Here is a 20,376-nt window from a genome sequence, read left to right on the forward strand (position 1 = left end):
GGAGAGGTAGCAGGAATGGTGATTCCCTTAACCCTACCTTTTTCTCCTTTATGCTGAAGGTCTTATCTCTTTTATGAATCAAATAGGATGAGCATATTCCGAATAGTATTAGAATCTCTCAGAGGCCCCTTCTATTTGACATCTTTTTTTTGCAAATGATATCTTCCTTTTTTGATTAACTGGTCGTTCATTTTGCCAAACTGCCATAAATATTCTTGAAATGTATAGTCGAGCTTCAAGGTAGTTGGTCAACCTCAGTAGGTCTACAATTTTTTTTTCCCAAATACTAATGAGGATGATAGAACTTTTATCCAATACTATCTCTTTATTCCTGTTCGGCCTTTACTTGATAAAGAGTTGGAGACTATTATGACTCGCGAAAGTCTAAGATTCATTGGAAGAAATTGTCTACCTCGTGCAACTCTATTCCTTCTTCCTTGGTCATTCCTTGGTCAATTAAATCTTCTCAGCTAGATATCACCCTCTTTCTGGGTTCCTTCTTATTAAGGGTCTCTTTCTAATTATTGGGTTCCGAGACATAGGAATATCTCCTTTCTAATTATTTACTTAATGATATATTTTAAAATTTTGCTGCTATTCTTTTTAGGATTTAGTCCAAACCATTATTTTTTTAGTACTTCTCCTTAAGTCCCTAGTCATTTGGCATGTTAATATTCCCCCAAAGGAAAAGCATTTCACATAGAGGGCTTGCAATAGTGCAATCCCAAAAAATGCGCATCTTTTTTCGCGGAAATTATTGATTCCCAACTTGTTCCCGTTTGCAGTATGATTTGCTGAAATCATTTTACTTGTGGATGCAAATTTTAATGGGAATGGAGTATTTTCTTTTGTATTCTTTAGACCTTGTGGGAACAAACGGAATAAAATGGTTATTGACCTATATAATGTTTATCCTCCTATCGATGGATTTTTAAACTCTATATGCTGATGCGGTTGCTTCGCTTGGAAATTGTCAACTGGGATTTGGATTTCTTTAGTAATAGTGAAAGTAGAGAGTTGTTGCAGATTCTGTTTTTCCCTGGTTGAGGTACTACAAACCATTTTTGATGGAAGCTTATGCCCTTCTCAACAACTAAAAATGTGGTTTAGAAGAGATTTGTAGCAATTCCATTGTTGGCAACTTTATTAACATCAAGATTTGATTATCTTCCTTGGCTCATAATTTGGCTATATATGGATTAGGGCAAGATCATACATTGAACCAAAATATGGGAGTGTTTAGACATTCTTGAAATTTATTACACTAAAAATGATGGCATCAGATAATAAGCGGAGTTGTATCATCACAAGTCATCTGTGATTGCATATCATTATATCATCACATGCCATTAATCATCTTCAAAAATGAAGAAAAAAATTAAAAAAACTTCGTAAAAAAGACAAACACAGAAGGCAAGCTCAGAAGATATTGCCATACCAGTTCATTAACAAATTTCATATGTCCAGACATATAAGGAAGCAAACCTCATCATAGCACGTGAATAGAAATGGTGCAAAACTGTATCAAGACCATTATAAAGGCTCAGAGAAATTCCAAAAGTTGGAAGACGCAGACAATCAACATGGCATCAGTTCAGACCGCCCGTCTGCTTATTCTCATCATTGAGAAATCAAAATTCAAAAAAACAATGGATGTAAAAAAAAGAACTATAAAAGTTCAGAGAACTTAAGCTAGGCATCAGAAATTAGAGAGAATTTGATATCTACATTTGAACATTCAGTGTGTAGTATAAGTGATTGTATTTTTTTTCATCACTTGCCTGCGCCTACAAGAGATAAATAAACTACAAATTTAAAGTAAATAAAGATAAAAACTAGCTATTATCATCAGATTATAAGCAAAACCTTATCAACACAGACAATCAGAATATCAATAAGCGGTTTGTTAATGATCATCAACTGCCATTATTAAGCTCGACAGTCCAAAACTCAGCCTGCAAAAACAACACTAACCCGAATCCAAATCAAACTAATATCAGAGAAACAACCCCACACCACAAAACAGCAAACAAACAAAGATCTTCTCAAACCAAAATGAAGGAGCTACTGGAGCACCCTTTTATCAACAGTTTTCTACAATTTACAGATTTGGGTATTTTAGAGATGTAGTTTCCCAACGTCCAAATGCAACATAAAAAGTAGACACTGGATAGCGAGGGGAACATTTGATATTTGGCTCCATTAAACAACATACACAAACTAAATTTGATTCAATGTATGCTATTCAAGAGAAAACACGAAGCCAAAATTTAAAGTAATTAATTAATTAATGGGAGAAATGTAAGGAAAAACTCAGTCCCTTAGATGTTCATAAGATCTGCGATCATTTCCGCAAAATCATTACAGGTCTGCTAAAGACTCATCACCGTTAATCATACAAGACTCCCTTATGACTCCCTTATTTTCCAATAATATTACCACATATAGCTACTAACTCAATGGTTTTTCTTCAAGTAAAGAGACAAAAAAACCTAAATAAAAGAGCGAGTAGCACCAACTACTATTGCTTCAAGGGAACGAGTTCGATGGGAATTTTGATTGAAAATCATCCGCAACGACCAGATAGTGAAGCCTTAGATGATAAAATAAAAACGATCTGAGAATTTTAACAGAAAATTAACGAAGAAGAAAGATGAAAGTAGAGAAGAAGAAATAAACCCTAATTGCAGCGGCTAGCGGAAAGACTCTGAGATGAGACGAATTGGATTGACGTTTAGATGGTTAGGGTATAACGTATATAAAGGGAAGGTAAGGATTAGAGATCGGATGGGCCAACATTTCCTTATCTTTAGGTTGGGCTTTAGAAGTAGAGGCCTTGTGAAACTTCGGGCTTTTATTAAAAATGAGTCCATTAAACTAGGGAAATACCTTGAGTCCATTAACATGTATACAGCGTAACGTAATTATTTTTTTTTTTTGGATAGAAAAGCTTCGTTGAACAATTGAACCAACTGGATTACAAACTAATACAGCTACACAAACTAAACCAGACTAGAACTCGCCAAACCAGCCATTAATTACAAAGAAAAGTTCGAATATACAATTGATCTTGAGCTGTATTACATCTGTTAGACACTAAGTAAAGTCTACGTTTAGTAGTAAATTTGATTTCCTGAACTAGATTCCAAACAGAGGATGAGTAACCATCAAAATAACACATGTTTCTGTTGGCCCATAAGCTATAAATGACTGCTGCAAACACCATGTTCACTATACTGGACTTAGTACGCCTTCTAGCTCTTGAAAGCCAAACCAGCCAGCAGTTAAAATCCAATGGCCAAGCTGCAAATCCCAACCACTTGAATATAATATTAACCAGCCGGGAGGATAGGCTACACTCAAAAAACAAATGAGCATGACTTTCCTGATAGCAATCACAGACCGGGCAAGACAGTGAGTTCAAAGGGATATGTAGCCTATTTAGGTTATCCCTAGTTAATAACTGAGAGTTAACCACCTGCCATAGCATAAACCTGTGTTTAGGAAGGATTATTTTGCTCCAAATAGTCCGAGAATACTCAACTTTTTGCTGAATCAAAAGACTGTTATATAGCTTCGAAGACAGAAACTTACTCTTCATACTAGCAGCTGAAATGGCAGCTGAACTGAAGTAGTTCTTCAGATGACATAATTTCCGCCAATACCAGCTACAATCACCCTTTAAATCATAGTTCCAGAAGTTCTTATCTTTCAAATAAATGGAGTTAATCCACTTAACCCACAGTAAGTCTGGTTTGGAGGATAAGGCCCAAATGTACTTAGCCAGAACAGACCTATTCCACAAAGAACCATCTCTAAAACCCAAGCCACCATAAGCTTTGGGAAGGCAAACCTTTTGCCAAGAAGGGATGTGTAATTTACTCCGCTGCCCAGAAACGCCCCACAGAAACCCTCTACAAAGTCTTTCTACTTCCTTGACTACACTTTGGGGCAAAACAAAAATAGACATCCAATAGTTATGAAGCCCGAGTAAGACAGAGTGTATAAGCTGAATCCGACCAGCAAAGGAGAGATGTCTACTAGCCCAGCTCTGAATCTTCAGTCTAAACTTCTGAATTAACACCCCACAATCTGCATATTTCCATTTTGAAGGCTTCATTGGAACCCCAAGGTACCTTAGGGGAAAGGAACCCACTGAAAGGTTAATCTCTTGAGAGATCCTATTTCTGTCCGAACTAGAGACTCCTCTGAAAAAAATTTGACATTTACCAGCATTAATGTTCAACCCAGAAGCATTAGCAAAATCATCCAGAACCCTCTTAACACTACTAACAGCTGGGAGAGTACCCTTGTAAAAAATAAGCAAGTCGTCCGCAAAACACAAATTAATGAGCTTGAGACTCTTGCACATCGAATGAAAACAAAAGTGGGAATTAATCGCTGCATGTTGAAGACTTCTAGACAAATACTCCATGATGAGCACAAATAAAAGAGGTGACATAGGATCACCCTGTCTCAGCCCTTTCTCCCCTTTAAACTTGCCTTGAATTCTACCATTCATCACTAGAAAATAGGTGGTATTCCTAACACAAGACATAACCCAGCCTATGAACTTCATGGGGAACTTTAACGCTTTTAACAAGTCTTCAAGAAACAACCAATTTACAGTATCATAAGCCTTGCTCAAATCTATCTTTATGGCGCATCTCGAAGAAGTGGAAACTCTCCCATAATTTTTAATAAGGTCTTGACAGATCATGATATTGTGGGCTATAGAACGACCTTGTATGAAAGCTCCCTGATTAGATTGAACAATAACAGGCAGAACAACAGCGAACCTCTTACAAATCAACTTAGCCATGCATTTATACAGTGTTGAGCAGCAAGCTATAGGCCTATAGTCGACAGCCCAGGAAGGATTAGCAATCTTAGGAATCAATGAAAGGGTTGTTTCATGAAGTTTAGATGGGAAATTGCCAGACTCAAAACAATCAGAGATAGCCGAACAAACCTCTTCACCTATATTACTCCAAACAGCTTTAAAGAAGCCAGACCCATACCCATCAGGACCTGGGGATTTAGTAATTGGAATACTAAATAAAGCCTCCCTAATTTCCTTCTTAGAGAAAGGCCTCAAAAGCAAAACTTGTTGCTCTACTGAAAGTTTCGGACCCAACTCAATATGCTGGATATTCACCTTGCCTGAAGCTAAGCTTGGACTGCCTAAACAAGCTCTAAAATGACCCAAAAAATGAGAGACCACTTCTGTATAATTATCAATTAACTGCCCTTCCTCCGTCACATAAGAGACTATCCCATTCTCAGCTTTACGCTTCTTAAGGAACGCATGAAAAAAAGAGGTGTTCAAATCTCCTTGTCTTAACCAAGTTATTTTACTCCTCTGAATTAAAAAGCTCTGATATAACCTCTCCTGAACAGAAAACTCCCCTGCTGCAGTCCTCTCAGCCTCTTGATAACTAGAATCATGAGGATGAGCTTGAGCTTGCAGCTGAGCAACTTGATAAAAATCCTTGGCCTTATGATAGTTAGCTTGTAAATCGCCTACTCTGTCCTTATTAAAAAAATTTAGGCAATGTTTTAGCCTCAACAGCTTGAGAAATATCGCATTAATACCAGAAGCTGTAATTGGGCCTCTCCAGCTTTTTAACACCAGCTCAGTGAAATCCTTGTGATCTGCCCAGTAATTGTAAAATTGAAACAGTTTGGAACCCAACTTCTTAGAATTCTGAATGCTAACCAGACAAGAACAATGATCAGAGATGCCTTCCCACCTAAATATAGTTGTAGATTGAGTAAACAGATCAAGCCACTTTTCATTGCTCAAACACATGGTCTATTTTCGAATATATCCTTGCGGCACCCTCTTGGTTATTAGACCACGTAAAATAGGAGCCAATACCCCGGAGAGGTTCAACATGAGCACCTGCCAACCAGTTTAAAGAATCAGATAATTCAGAGTCTGAAACAGCCTTGCCTCCAGATCTGTCCTTGCCTGAAAAAGGGGCATTAAAATCCCCTAGATAAATCTAGGCTTTAGGCATGTGATAAGGTCTTTGTAACCCTTCCCAAAGACACCTCCTACCCTCAATCGAATTAAGACCATAAACAAATGTGACCCCAAACTCCTGCTGCACTCCCATTACTTTCACAAGGCAGTGAACTGCTTAAGAGGATTCCTCTAAAATGATGGTTTTAACAAGCAATCTTCTCCACATAACTAAGATTCGGCCTTCAATGATGGAACTAGTGTGATAATCCCAGTTCGCAAATTGGCTTTCCATGAATTTACTTATTTTACACCCCCTCAGTTTAGTCTCTAAAAGACCAAAAATTCCCACTTTGTATCTACTACATAATGCACTAACTGGGCTGTGTTTATTGACTTTATTTAGCCCTCTAATATTCCAACTTAAGATGTTGCAGCTATCCATTGGAGGAGTTAGGATTCAAACTGCCTTCCTTGTTAATCACCACTAATTCTTGAAGAACTTCAAACTTGTTCAGATTTTTGGTTTTATGACCAGCATCATGAGCATGAGTGACTAATCTCTGTTCCTCCCTAGCATGAGCAGCAACTCATTTTGGGGTTCGCCATGGTTGAGTAACCTTACCTCTAACATTAGTTTCATCCCTGGTCTCATCACCTGAGAGAAAAGACCCATCTGGATCCACCTGATCTTTGCTCTTTCCTGAACATGCCTGAACCACACCTTCTTCCATCTGTCCAACCTGTTGTTCTCCAGGTCCCTGCTCCTCCTCCGTTTGGGCCTCAGTTGCTTTCCTGACCCATTGAACTTTCTTCTCTTTCCTACATTCTGCCATTGAGTGCCCAAAGCCAGCACATGTTTTACACTTTATCGGTAGCCACTCATACTCAACCCCCTGCTCCATGATCTGACCATGTTCGTTAATGAACTGAATGCTCTTCGGAGGATTATCCGAAATTTCCATCTCAACCAAAACTCGAGCAAACTGAACACGAGACCATTCCCTAGTAAACTTGTCTACCATTATTAGCCTACCTATGGTGCTCACTAAAGCACTGAGACATTTACTACCCCAATATTGGAGCCCCAAGTATTGAAGGCGAATTCAAAGGGGAACAATGCGAACCAAACGAACTGCACTCAAATCCGTCGTCCAGGGCCGAACTATAACCGGTTTCCTATCAAAATGGATAAGGCCATGTTCAAGGACGTGATCTCTTGTAGCATCATCATTGAACTTTACCATAGTTAGACCCATCGTCATTCTAGCTATCTGAGCTATCCCTAGGTGACCCCAAACCCTCTTGATGAATCCTTCAAAGACAGCCATAGGTGGGTTGGCACCCAACACCATGCATATGACTGCCGAACTCCAATTTGCGGATTGCATTTTAACCTCCTCAGCATCGATTTGAGCAAACTTCCGTCCTTCTTTGAATATTGGTTCAGTGAACTCAAGCTTCTGATCTGAAAATGAGAGATTACCAGCCTGGAATTTCTGCTATTGCTTCTTAGCAGAAGCTTGATAGTCATTCGCCTCCACCTTATCTGCCCACGACATTTGTTTAGAGGTCGACCCAGCTTGGTCTAACCCCTCGAACTGAACTTCTTGAGGATCTAAATCTCCCAACCCTAAGTTCTCGTCAGAAGGATGATCCCCAACTCCTTCAGTACCTTTGTCATATACCCATGTTTCAGCAACTTCTTTGTCTTCCTCCACTCGAATGTTATCCAGGCCATCAATTGGCAGCCGCTCTTCCAGATTCAGCTGTTGAACTTGCTCTCCTACTGGAGAAACTGGCTTCCGTAGTGGTTTCTTCTTCTTCGCCATGGGAGAGGGAAAAACCAGCACGAAAACCCTTTTTTTAGCCTAGTTATTAAAAATACCAATTTCAAAGATTTGGCATTTATATTTGTTATAATATATAGTCGCAATTGACGTATTAATCTAGCCTCCACTTTTAGAAGAGATTGTGGGGTTTTGTTGTTGTATACGCTTTTAGTGGACTATTACTGTACTTGTATTTTCTAAAAAATATTTTTTTTAACAATAACAATTTCATGAATAGATGTGGGAATTACATTTTATATGAGATTTTTAATAGAGTGCAAAAATAACTTTTTTTCAAAAAAAATTAATATATGGTTTTTTTTTTAATTTTCACTTTTATGGGTTTATTCTCCTATATTTTTGTATAAAAGTTTATTTATGTCATAGTTTTACTCTTAATCGAGTTTTATTAATTTGGAAGAGTATGTTTGTAATTTGATTATTATTTTTTTAGCTTGTTTTTTATATTATTTTTATATTACTAATTTTATATTAAATTTTTCATAGGTTGTTTTGCAATTTTTTTTATAATATGAATTGTGTTTAATATTATTTTTTATTTATTATAAACATTTTTTTCCTTTTTTTAGATTGTACATTTCTTTTTTCAAATTATGGGTAAGGTAACCAGTTACTTTATTGTTCTTGAATAATTATGTAAAAAAATATCCTAGAGCTAGGTTAAATAACATGTACTAGGAGGGGTAACCAGTTATTCTAAGAGAAGTAACTTTCTGTTATAAGAGGGGTAACCAGTTACCATAAGAGGGGTGACAGATTACTCATATTAAATATGAAAAGAAACATCAAATTTGAAAGAAAAAGAGGAAGAACGGTTCATTAAAAAAGGAAGAAGAAGTAACTATGATTTTAGTAACATATGTAACCAGTTACCATAAAGAACCCAAAAATATACACACACATCAGAACGTGAAGGTTAAAGACTATAATTCCCTGGATAACCAAGACCACTGCACTGTATATTTTAAATAGTGCTGGACTTATTAATCAAGTCATTTGGATACAAACGTGTTACTAAGGTTAATTAACGGATTAGGGCTAAAAGATTTTGATCGTAAGAATAATTATTTTCATTAAAAAGTTTGAGTTTGTACATGGGATCCCAAAATTAAGTGTTTACAAGGCATATACAACTTCAAAATAATTACAAGGTAAGTCGGCCTAAGCGGCAAAAATTAATTTGGCTCTAGTCCCTGTTGATCCCTCGACCGTGGCAGTCGAGCAGCTGTAAATGTACATGCCCCCCCTAAAGCTCTCCAACGGTCCAACTTTCCCTTTCCCTTACTTGCACCACATAGCAGCCGTGAGCCAAGGCTTAGCAAGAAAACTTAAATCACAAGCACAAATGAACAGCAGTATATAAACAATAGACTCAGATCATTTAATTCAAATAATAACTGGACATAAGCAATGAGCTAGGTACTTAATCCAACACATAAATCAATCTCAACATTCAATACAGTTAGTTAAATGCAAACAACACTTCAGTTTATTTTAGTGACGTTTAGGCCTGACGCCCTTAGGTAGAGTCCATTGGTCATATAGCTAACCCCAACACACTTAGGCTGGGCTGCGTTTTGCACGCTTATTGTTAGCCCCGGCTCTCTTAGGCCGGACATTCAGATCAAACATAAACACATGAATAGATTGCATAACACACAATCAGTTGCAGCATAATCAACATGCCTAACCAGAAATATTCAAATACAAATATAATCATAATCATAATCTTTAACAGGGTCCGAGCCCCGATCACAACCAGGGTGCAGTTTTCTTACCTCGAATCCTGAGCTAAAAGTATAAGGCGATCTTGAGTTCGATCATTAATCTCGAGTCTTAGCGGTATAACCTAGTCACAAGGTAATAATGGATAACCATTAAAACCTAAACCAATTAAAAGCTTCAGAATAATATAATAGCCTCCGGGACCTCGAATTCCACTAAACCGGGTAGTAGAATCATTCCCAAGCCTTAGGTTTGAGTTCTCGAGCTTAAAGACCCTATTTGGCCAACATTTTCTATTTGAGCCGTGGTGCTCCATAGAGGCGCCACGACCCTCTACAAGTCAGAGAGCATCCTAAGGCATTTACCTGGCGCGCCGCGGCGCTAAGGTGGTTCAGCGAACCCCCTTAGGCCTCTGAGTTCATGCGAGCCATGACTCTCCAAGAATAACGACGCGACGCGACCTTGCGAACTTAGATTTTCCAGCGTTTTCAGATTTCGAAACTCCCCAAAAATCGTCCCAAACATGATCCAAGGCCAGAATTAAGCCTCCACACTTCGATGTTGCACTCAGAGCAGTACAACCATCTAAAAACTTAACCAAAAACCTCCTAGAAACTAAGAATTCAGAAAGATCTTTCAAAACCTAAAAACTTAAAGAAAACTCAGAACCTAAACTTCATATTACATTGTTTGAATTGCTCCCAGCTGCTCCCCTTAAGTCTAGAAGCTCCCAACTTCAGTTGACCTTCAATTCCTATCAATCCTTGCCCCAAAGTTCAGAAAAATTTAGTGCCTTCCCCTTACAATTTCCAAAGCCTCAATAATGGAAGTGAGAGAGACAGAGAAGCGAGAGGGATAGAGCTGAGGAAAGTCTAAGAGTATTCTAAGTGTTCCTCAGACTTCCTAAGTTATCCATTGGCATCAAAAGGACATATATTTAATACACATACATGCACATATATTCATATTACCATATAAATCATGTATGCCACGTAGTCACACATTTAATCAATTAATTCCACATATATATCCAATTATGTCCTCCCATCACACTAATCAAGACACTAAGCATTATTAGCAAATTTGGGATGTTACAACTATCCCCTCCTACTGAAAATTTTGTCCTCAAAATTTACCTGAATAACTCAGGATGTTGATCCCGCATAACCAACTCTAGCTCCCAGGTTGCTTTCTCGACCTTGCTATTCCTCCATAAGACTTTAACTAGAATAATCGTCTTGTTCCTTAGAACCTTGTCCATTTTGTTTAGGATCTAAACTAGTCGCTCCTCATAAGACAAATCTGTCTGTAGCTCCAGATCCTCATATCCCAATACATGGGTTGTATCTGACACATACTTCCGAAGGATTGAGATGTGAAACACATCATGAACTCCTGATAATGACGGGGGCAGAGCCAATCTATAGGCTACCTGCTCAATCCTCTCAAGGATCTCAAAAGGTCCTACGAATCTAGGGCTGAGCTTGCCCTTCTTTCCAAATCTCTTTACTCCCCGTAGTGGCGAAACTCACAGAAATACGTGGTCCCCTGCCTGGGACTCTACGTCCCTACGCTTAGGATCAGCGTAGCTTTTCTATCTGCTCTATGAAGTGAGCATTCAAGCTTAGATCTTCTCAATAGCTTCATTAGTCTTCTGAACCATCTCTGGACACAAATACTTCCTTTCCCCCATCTTATTCCAATGAATGGGCGGCCTAAACTTCCTTCCATACAACATCTCATATTGAGCTACTTTAATCGTTGACTGATAACTGTTATTGTATGAAAATTCAATCAACGGGAGATACTTGATGTAATCTCATTTCTTTGTAATCTTTGTAATCTCTATGCCTAAATTAAAACTCAATTTCTTTGCAATCTAATTTTATTATCAATTAAAGAATAGAAATCAATTTTTGACTTGGTCAATCACTTTGCTCACATGTTTTATTTTCATGATCATTTGTTTAATATAAACTTCTATTAAATCCCAAGCATATAGCTAATTGTATCTATAGTGATGTAATCATAGTGGAATATAAATATGATTAAATCTTCAAAATAAGTTAGTCCTAAGATTAGTCATTGCACAGGATTTACACTGACTTGTCAATCTTCGATATGATCTACTTACACATTGCAATATTATGTTCTTTTTAGAACATTAGCAAAGTAGATAAGATCGGATGTATTTATTACATCGGACAGGACCGATATTGAAAGTAGATAGGATAGGTAAACATACAGTTATTACCTATTATAGTCATATCATATAGTTGACCATAGGTCAATTCAATCTCAATTCTGAGTGGTTAGTATTCTAACTAATTGTATTATTTGAGTTCTTTGACTTGTTCGTTACTAGCTTACCCTACGGACTAGCCCATACTTACATCTTGGGAACTCAGTAGTATAATTGAGTGGGAGTGTTAATCATAGATATGAACATCTATAACTTTTGATGAAGAAGTACAACGATGGTTTTCTTTTAGTTTGGTTCAAGATGGTAAATGATAGAGATCTCATTTCAGTAATTAATATTAGTTTACTGAAATATAATTTGCAAGGAACTAAGTGTTTTAGGGATAATACAATGAGGGGTAAAATGATATTTTAGTCCCATCTCATTGTAGACCGTCTATAAAGGATTGAGTGACAATTATAGCTGTAACAATGAATAATTAATAACGTATATATATTTTTTATAGAGTGCTCTATGACTTTAAGATTGCAATTCTAAGTCTTTAGTAGAGTCACGAAGAATTAATAAGTTAGTAAATTTATTTATTAAATTTGTGATAACTTATTGGAGTTTTATCTCATAGGCCCATGGTCCCCACTGTACCTTGGATAAAATCATCTAGATAGTCTCAATTAATTGATTTAATTATCAATTAGAATTATCAAAGTTGACTAGGTCAATTTTGGATAGTTTCATAGAATCATACAATTCAGAGAAGAAAAGAGATTTTAAGGCAGAATTATTAATTAAGACAAATTGGTGTCTAAATTAATAAATAAGTTTAAATCAAGGTTTAAATTATAAATAATTAATTTGATAAAGGATTTAAATAATTATTTAATTAATTAATCAATAAAAAATAATACAGGCCTTGATTTTAAGTCCAATGAACTTATAATTAAATGAGAAATTTCACTAGCCTACAACCCATGATAATTTTGACCATTAGGTTGATATTATCTATTATTTTGTTGACACTGTTTTTCGTCAACTTAGAGAAGAAGAGCAATTAAACAAAATATACCAGAGGAAACAAATTATAAGACACGATTTTTTACGTGGTTCAGCAGTTAAAATATGCCTAGCCCACGAGTTTGTGTTATTAACTTCTTAGAATTTTCTGATAGCTTTCTGGAAGCAATTGTATAAACTTTTCCCAATATCAATTTCTCTGTCTATTACAAATGAATTGTCCCACTATTTATAAAGTGTTTTTATCGAATTTCTTCCCACATATTTCGGGAAGTTATTCTACAAATCAATTAAAACAATGTCATTAAATGCATATAGTTATCACGTACGTGTATATATCCCATGATATTTGCGATTTAATAACAAATTACATAAGATCCCTTAAATATAGGGATTTTACAACAATAAACACTTTCACACGCAGTTGACGAGCTTGGACGCTAGATTCACACGCCTTAAAGACCGTTTGCCTATTGCGAGCTCACCACCTTGGTTCGCCTATGTTCCCAACAAGTGATGTTGACGAGGCCATCCTATTCGAGCTTACAATACTCGAGCTTGAATTTGTCTTGTTTGAGGGCAGGAAATAAATCAAGAAATTTATACAAGTGTTGGACCATTGCCATTATGAGTTGCGATCCTAACTCATAACCTCGGAACACCTTCGAGACTGCGTAGTTCCCGAGCTCATTAATTCGACGTTGTTACTTTCCGCTTAGCGAGTCTGTCTCTGACTTGCTGATCACATGACGACTATGCTAGTCTTGAGCTTACATCTTACGAGCCTGAGTTTCGAGATCAAATTCCCATTCTCAAAATCTGGGTGTAACATTTTGCCTCCTCAAAAGTATCAGTTCGAATCCCATGAGAAGAAAACTTTTGAATTGCCTCTTTCGAAAACTGAGTCACTTAATACACTCGAGTGTGGACACGCGTCAATCACGGGTTGCTCAATCAGAGTACTCGAGTACTTTTTCACCATACCCAAGCCTATTTGCCTGCCAACTTTTGTCGCCATCCCCACGTTTGCATCCGACCGTTCGATCAGATACCGAATCCAGCCAATGGTCCAGATTAGTTAGACCCTTGACATCCCCTGGGGTCTATAAATATGTTTACTTCGTCTTCCTCATTTTACTTTTACACTCTTCACAGAAAAAAAAACTCGCACCAAAGAAACAGAGCTTCATTTTATATCAAAATCTTCATTGCATGTTCTCCAAACCACGGAAACAATCTACCTCCAACATATTTGATTCGGTGAATGTAATGCCCCAAATTTCCTAATAAGGTTTAGGACCTTGATTAGGAGGCCGGGAGGGCCATAATTGCTATTAAATGATAATATGCATGCTTAGGTGTATTAAATATGCATGTGAACCCATTTCTGAGTAATTGGGTGATTTTCATATTTTTTCCGTTTCGGGCATATTTGTCATATATGTGATATGGGCGTGGTGCTTTGTTATTATTTGGTTATGCCAGGGTTACCCAGCACAAGACGATCCAAGGAGGTAAGCTAGTGGGAAAGTCACAACGTGATTTAAGCTTGACTTGGAGTAAGTCAAGGGGTATTTAGAGCATTACCGGGTTATTGGGTAATGAGAATTAATATTTGGTGATAAATTGGGAGTTAGTAAGATCAGAGGGAAATTCTGGAGGTTTTGACTATTTTGTCCCCGGGGGTATTTTCGGGACCCCGAGCATTAGGATTTGGTTGAGGCTACTTAAGCTTGAAGTAACCTTTTAAAAGAATAAAAAGAATGTTCTGTATGTTCTCTCTCCCTTTAAGTTCCACTTTCGTCTCCCGATCGCATTTTCGAAGGAAACTTGAGTTCTAGGACTCGGATTCAAGCGAGGATCGAGGCATAGCGATCCTAGGAAAGATTAGAAGCTTATTAGCGGGAGGATTTAGTTGGAAACAACTCAATTGGAGGTAATTCAAGTTTTAAGTTCTAAGTTTTTAAAGTTTTTAAGCTTGAATTGGATTTTGTGTTTTGATGTGTTTTTGGGTGATTTGAGACTTGGGTTTTATGGGTTTTGGATCATGGGGATGTTTGGGAACTTTGATTTTTGAGTTTGGAGATGTTTGGATATGTTTATAAAAGGATTTTAGATGAAGAAATGGAGGATTTTTGGCTGGGTTCGAGGTTGAGCCGCGGCTCTGTTCTTGGGCGCTGCGGCTCAAGCTTGAAGAAGTTGCTGGTTTGGTGTTGATGGGCTATTTGAGCTGCGACTCTATTGGGTAGAGCTGAGGCTCTAATTGCTGTCAGAGAGGATTTTTGGGCCTGACTTGAGTGGGGCTGCGACTCTAATGGTTGGGGCCGCGACTCAAAAGAGGAAAAGTGACCAAAATGGGTTTTTAGTCATGGGAACTCAAACCTTAGGCCTCGGGATCATTCCTACTACCCGGATTGGTGGCGTTTGATGTCTCGGAGGCTAGGTCTTGGTTCCGGGATTTTTTTTTAGAAATTGAACTCATTGGATCACCATTTTTGGTTGTGACTAGGTTATCACTAGAGGCTTGGAATTAGGATCGTGCTTGTTGCTCGTTTGTTGGTAACCTGTGCTTGGACGAAAGGTAAGAAAACTGCACCCTGTGTATATGTGACATGCATGGCTATTCTTGATGCATGTTGGTTGATTATTGAACGTGAAATGCATGGCTATTATTGATGCATGTTGGTTGACTATTAAATGTGACATGCATGGCTATTATTGATGCATGTTGGTTGATTATTAAATGTGACACGCATGGCTATTATTGGTGCATGTTGGATTGTTAAATATAATGCATGTGATGCACAAGAAACATGTGATTAGGACATGCTTTGAGTACTGAGTATGATATTGTTCAGAGCTTGTGCCTCTGGGTTTGTGCATGGTCCTAATTGTGCTAGTACCTGTTAAGTAAGCGTGCTGAATACCTTGTTTATGTATATTGGTCATGTGATATATGTGTTTGGTGGCATGGCTTACTTGTGTATGGCATTGACTTATTAGTCAGAATCGGCAATGGTGTCAGATCCGTCTGTGAGGCTGTGACTTATTAGTTAAGCTCACAATGGGTTGAGCACTGGTCGTGTTTCACTGACCTGCGGGTCAGAAACGGCATGAGCGTCGAGGACGCAGGGCCGAATGAACATCAGATCTAATCGATATCAGCATTGAATGGCTCTATGGCATTAATGCTGGACCGACCCTAAAGTCGATGAACTTATAAGCGCTTGCCTAGTCTAAGACCAGATGTTCAAAGCCAGGGCGTATGGCCCCGGTGACTGTTTGTCACATGGCTAGGGAACGTTGTTCCATAGTTATGACTCTAGAGTTGGGAGGAAGGTTATGTTGGTGACCAATCACCATGCACCTATCCTGCTAAAGCTAGCGAGATGCTCATTCGTTTGTTAAGCCCGGGTGATCCTATCATCACATGGCTGAAGGGTGTTGTCCCCACGTTTGTGACTTTTGTGATAGTCACCTATTTGCTTGGGCTGTTAGTCCTGAACAATTAATACAATTACTGTTGATATTATATCATGTTATATTATGTTTTCTTTCTGGGCTTCGACTCACGGGTGCTTTGTGGTGCAAGTAAAGGCAAAAGGAAACTGGACCATCCTTGAGTTGGAGAGCTTAGGTGATGACGTGTACATATGCAACTGCTCGTCTGCCACGGCCGAGGTTTAAAGAGGAACTAGGGTTAAACCCTGTTTTGCCGCTTAGATCGGCATGTTGTAAATAGTTTTCTGTAATAGACTCTGAAATTATATTTTTGGGATCCCAATGTATATGTTAAATGTTCTATTGAAACGTTACATCTTATCCAAAGTTTTTAATCCGTAAACCGCTAATCATACTTAGTTACACGTTTTTGGCCAAATGACTCGATTGGCGAGTTTAGCACTGTTTACAAGGCACACCGTAACGGTCCCTGGAGTTGGGGCGTTACAGTGAAGTCCTTCCTATTACCAACATTCCAGTCAGCGATTTCTCTATACCCGTAGACGTTTGTGTGTAAGTTCCCGTTCTTCAACCTTGCTTTGTTATTTACATGTGTTTTACATGCTTTTCTGTTGTATGAATGTGTTTACTAGTTTCTACTTCTTGCTTTTGCAAAATGGTTTATCTGATATTACATAAACTTTTGATTCAATTTTTTTTTTAAATCGTAGATTTAAAACCCATATTTAGTGCAAAAAAATGCAAAAATAGGGTTTTTCAGATTACGGGTAATGTATCGTGTAAGCCAAGAAATGGGGTTCTGAATTAGGGTTTTTAATTGCACAAATCCAAAAATTATCACCTTTTTGGGTAACCATCAACTTTTCCCCTGAAAATCCAGGATTCTTAAAATGAACCCACACTTTCCCACTCTCGTGTCAAGTACACGCTCGGATGCATGAACTTTACAATAGTTCGGGGTTCTTCCTCGAATTCGATCTGTCCTTTCGAGACCTCAGTCTCGATCGAGCTTACTTCGTGATCTCGAGCATTCGAGCTCGAATCACCCAAAACTATACTCTGATTTCTTGTATGCCTGGCCCTCACCCTTTTCTTTCTTGCTAGATGTCGCAGAACCCTGAGAATCGGTGGGGGTCAATGCTCACAATCCCTTATTATCCTTAAACTCCCAATCTAGAATCTCCCTTCACCCGAAACCAGCGATTGATATGCGAGCACCGCGTGAGGTGCGAACAAGAGGATATATGAGCCCATTTTTGATGTCAGATTGACGAGGTCGAGGAAAGAAAAAGGAAGAAACTTCGGGTTGTGATTTATCTAGATCCAGACCTCGAGCTCAGACCTATCCCTCTCGATCCCAAACTCAAAGTCACTGTTGCTTACGAGCCTGGTGCACTTTCCTTTTCTCTGATGGAGGACTATTCAAACCGCCCTTCTACCTCGCAAGTTGCTACCATTCCTACCTCCAGGGAGGAATTCTTTGAGGTCGAGCATTATTGGAGCTCGGTCACTTCGATAGGCCAAATTTTTTACATTTTAGCTTGCCACGGCTTGAAGCTTTCTGGCATGCTAATGTGTCGAGCTGCAACTTTGAACGAGCGGAGCTGCTACGCTCTGGGTGATGGCAGGCCCGATAACAAGATTAAGCTCGCAACCTGGAGTCGCGAGCATATGAAGGCAAGGGCCTTTCTTCCCCTGAAAATTCTTTTTTAAGGATTTTTTGGACTTTGTAGGGCTCACGCCCTTCCAACTTCAGACTAACTCGTACAAGGTTATATCTACCCTTAGGTCTCTATACCACGAGCTAAAGTGGGAAGGACCCTCACCAAAAGAGATTCTCTATCTCTTTTGTTTGAAAAGCAACCCCTCCCGAGCTCGGGGAGGAGATGGCTTCTACTATCTATCGAGCTATCCAAAGGAGAAGAAGATATTCGAGGACATGCTGAACCATCCTCCAAACTTCAAGCTGGCCTTCTTCTAGACAGACGACCTTGCTCCTTCAAATACTCCTTCAATTCATAAGTACACATACTCCTTTCTTTCTTACTCGATTAATGTCTAAGCTCAAAATAATGACACGTATCCATTTCTTCAGCCAATTATCACTATCCCACACCCTTGGAGTCAATGGTGGAGCACAAGAAAGCCTTGCTCCAGCTGCCATATAGTAGGCGCTCCCTGTCCTATCTCTTTCATGAAGAAAAACTCCGAGCCTGTGGCCTCTTGGAGAGAAATCAGTGAAATAGACGATGTCACTTATCAGAAGTACCTGATATGGGAGCATGTGCCTCTTCCTAATGAGAAGCTTCCTTTAAGATAGAGGTCATCGAGCTCACAGGTCCGCTCCCCAGTCGATCGCCATCATGAACACCTGTGTTTGGGAAATGAAGCACAAGACGAGGCTTCGAGCTCGAGCAGTGGAGGTAAAATAATTCTTAGCTCGGCTATGTGGTCCCCATCTCTGCTAAAGCATAAGATCGATACTTTGATCCTATTCCCGGATTCCAGGGATAATTTTCATGTTTGGTCTTAGGTAGATGAGAGGGTTCATAGGTTTGATAGTTGGTTAGGAAAGTTCCAAACTATGTATAGTTTGAATGAAGTCTGGGATGGGGTCGCCGTTCAGTATGGTACCAACAAATATAGAGACCTTTCGAGGCTATCACCAACGTATAGGGAAGGGACTCCCCCAGCCTTCTCTGAAGATAGGGGGATTACTTAGTCACCGAGCACAAGCTCGAGGGAGAGTTCCAGTCAAGTTTCTTTTAACTATAACCTTTGTTTCTTTTGTAGTTTAAGCTCGTTAACTAATGTGTGACTTATGCATGTGTAGGCGATATGGAATCCAATCTCGATAATGTGTTCAGCCGCTGCTCGGGAGCTAAGCAAAGCAAATGTCTGAGGGCGTCGCAGAGAGGGGGACGCCCTTCTAAGATCCCAAAAAGAACCGAGGTGACTCCTATAGTCCTGGACTCCCAAGACCCGAGCCAAGCTGCTGTTGCAGACCCCAAGGTCAGGGTATCTGCTGAGGTCTTGCTCCCATCGCCTTCTGCCATTCAAGCCTCTCAAAAGACTGCTCCGGCCCAAAGAAGCTGGTTCCACTCGGGAACGCCTGCTGTCGATTTTCACTCATTCCACTTAGTATGTGATCGACAATGCCATGGGGACACATGGAGCCACCCTGGGATCGGACGTACTGTCTCGAGTTGGCCAGAGTTTCAGCAATCTCGGTGCCCCTCAATGGAAATTTCTAACCTCCTGCCAAGACACCAACACCCTTTATGATAAGGGTAGCGAGCTCATCTCCTCAGTAATTCTTTTTTACTCGTTCATGCTGCATGTTTGAGTTTATTCTATATGTGTTCTAACTCATTTCATTTGTGTACAGGCCCTTGCTGCGTTTGCTCAACTTAACTACAAGCCGAACAATGAAGTCCACTTGAGCAGGCCCTATGCTCAGGAGTCAAAGAACCTCCAAATTAAGCTCGCAGACGAGATTAAGGCCACTAAGTCTGAGCTCGAGGCAAAGCTGGAGGCTAATGATTCTGAGATCAAGGAGATGGACTCTAGAATCAAGGAGTTCAAAGAGCTGAATGTCAAGCTCGAGGAAGAGAAGAAAGCCACCTTTGACATAATCGAGGTTGAGAAGGCTCGCCTTCTCGAGGAGTTCAAGAAAAAGAATGATCATGCGGTTGATATGGCCATGTACCAAATATGGGCCAACAACGCTGATATCGATACTAGCTTTCTTAACACTCTTGAAGAGGAGTTCTTGGAGAGGTGGCAAGCTCGACTTGATAAGGAGGATGCCGAGGAGGAGGCAGAAAAGGTGGCGAAGAAGCCCGATGCTGCCGCAGAGGATGCACCTGCTTCATAGAAGCGAGATCATGGGCTGCGTCCCATTAATATTTTTGTGACTCTTTTTTTTATTTAAGCCCTTGGGGCAAAGACAATTGATAGCTCTCTTAAGGGCTATTTTATATTTTTTCAAACAATAACTTTAATGTATGATTTTCTTTGCTCGAAAAGCTTCGTACACTTAATTTTACATTCATCTTTTACTTTAATATTTTTTCTTTACATTCCTAGCTCGAAATATTTCAAGCATCTAAGATTAAAGGTTTGCTTTTATGTACTTGTACAAACACCTGTTG

At 39.1% G+C, this 20,376-nt stretch overlaps 3 non-coding genes across 3 annotated transcripts; all 3 read right to left on the reverse strand.

The window, feature by feature from the left end:
- Window positions 1-1,272: 1,272 nt before the first annotated feature.
- On the reverse strand, window positions 1,273-1,351 carry LOC133792902 (small nucleolar RNA R16). Its single transcript, XR_009874372.1, has one exon. It is a non-coding gene; the product is annotated as a small nucleolar RNA R16 (small nucleolar RNA).
- Window positions 1,352-2,122: 771 nt separating this feature from the next.
- LOC133792929 (small nucleolar RNA snoR136) lies at window positions 2,123-2,267 on the reverse strand. Its single transcript, XR_009874392.1, has one exon. It is a non-coding gene; the product is annotated as a small nucleolar RNA snoR136 (small nucleolar RNA).
- A 40-nt stretch (window positions 2,268-2,307) lies between these two features.
- LOC133792944 (small nucleolar RNA SNORD25) lies at window positions 2,308-2,394 on the reverse strand. Its single transcript, XR_009874404.1, has one exon. It is a non-coding gene; the product is annotated as a small nucleolar RNA SNORD25 (small nucleolar RNA).
- Between the last annotated feature and the right edge of the window lie 17,982 nt (window positions 2,395-20,376).

Source organism: Humulus lupulus, chromosome 7, assembly GCF_963169125.1.
Source record: "Humulus lupulus chromosome 7, drHumLupu1.1, whole genome shotgun sequence".
Classification (NCBI taxonomy): domain Eukaryota; kingdom Viridiplantae; phylum Streptophyta; class Magnoliopsida; order Rosales; family Cannabaceae; genus Humulus; species Humulus lupulus.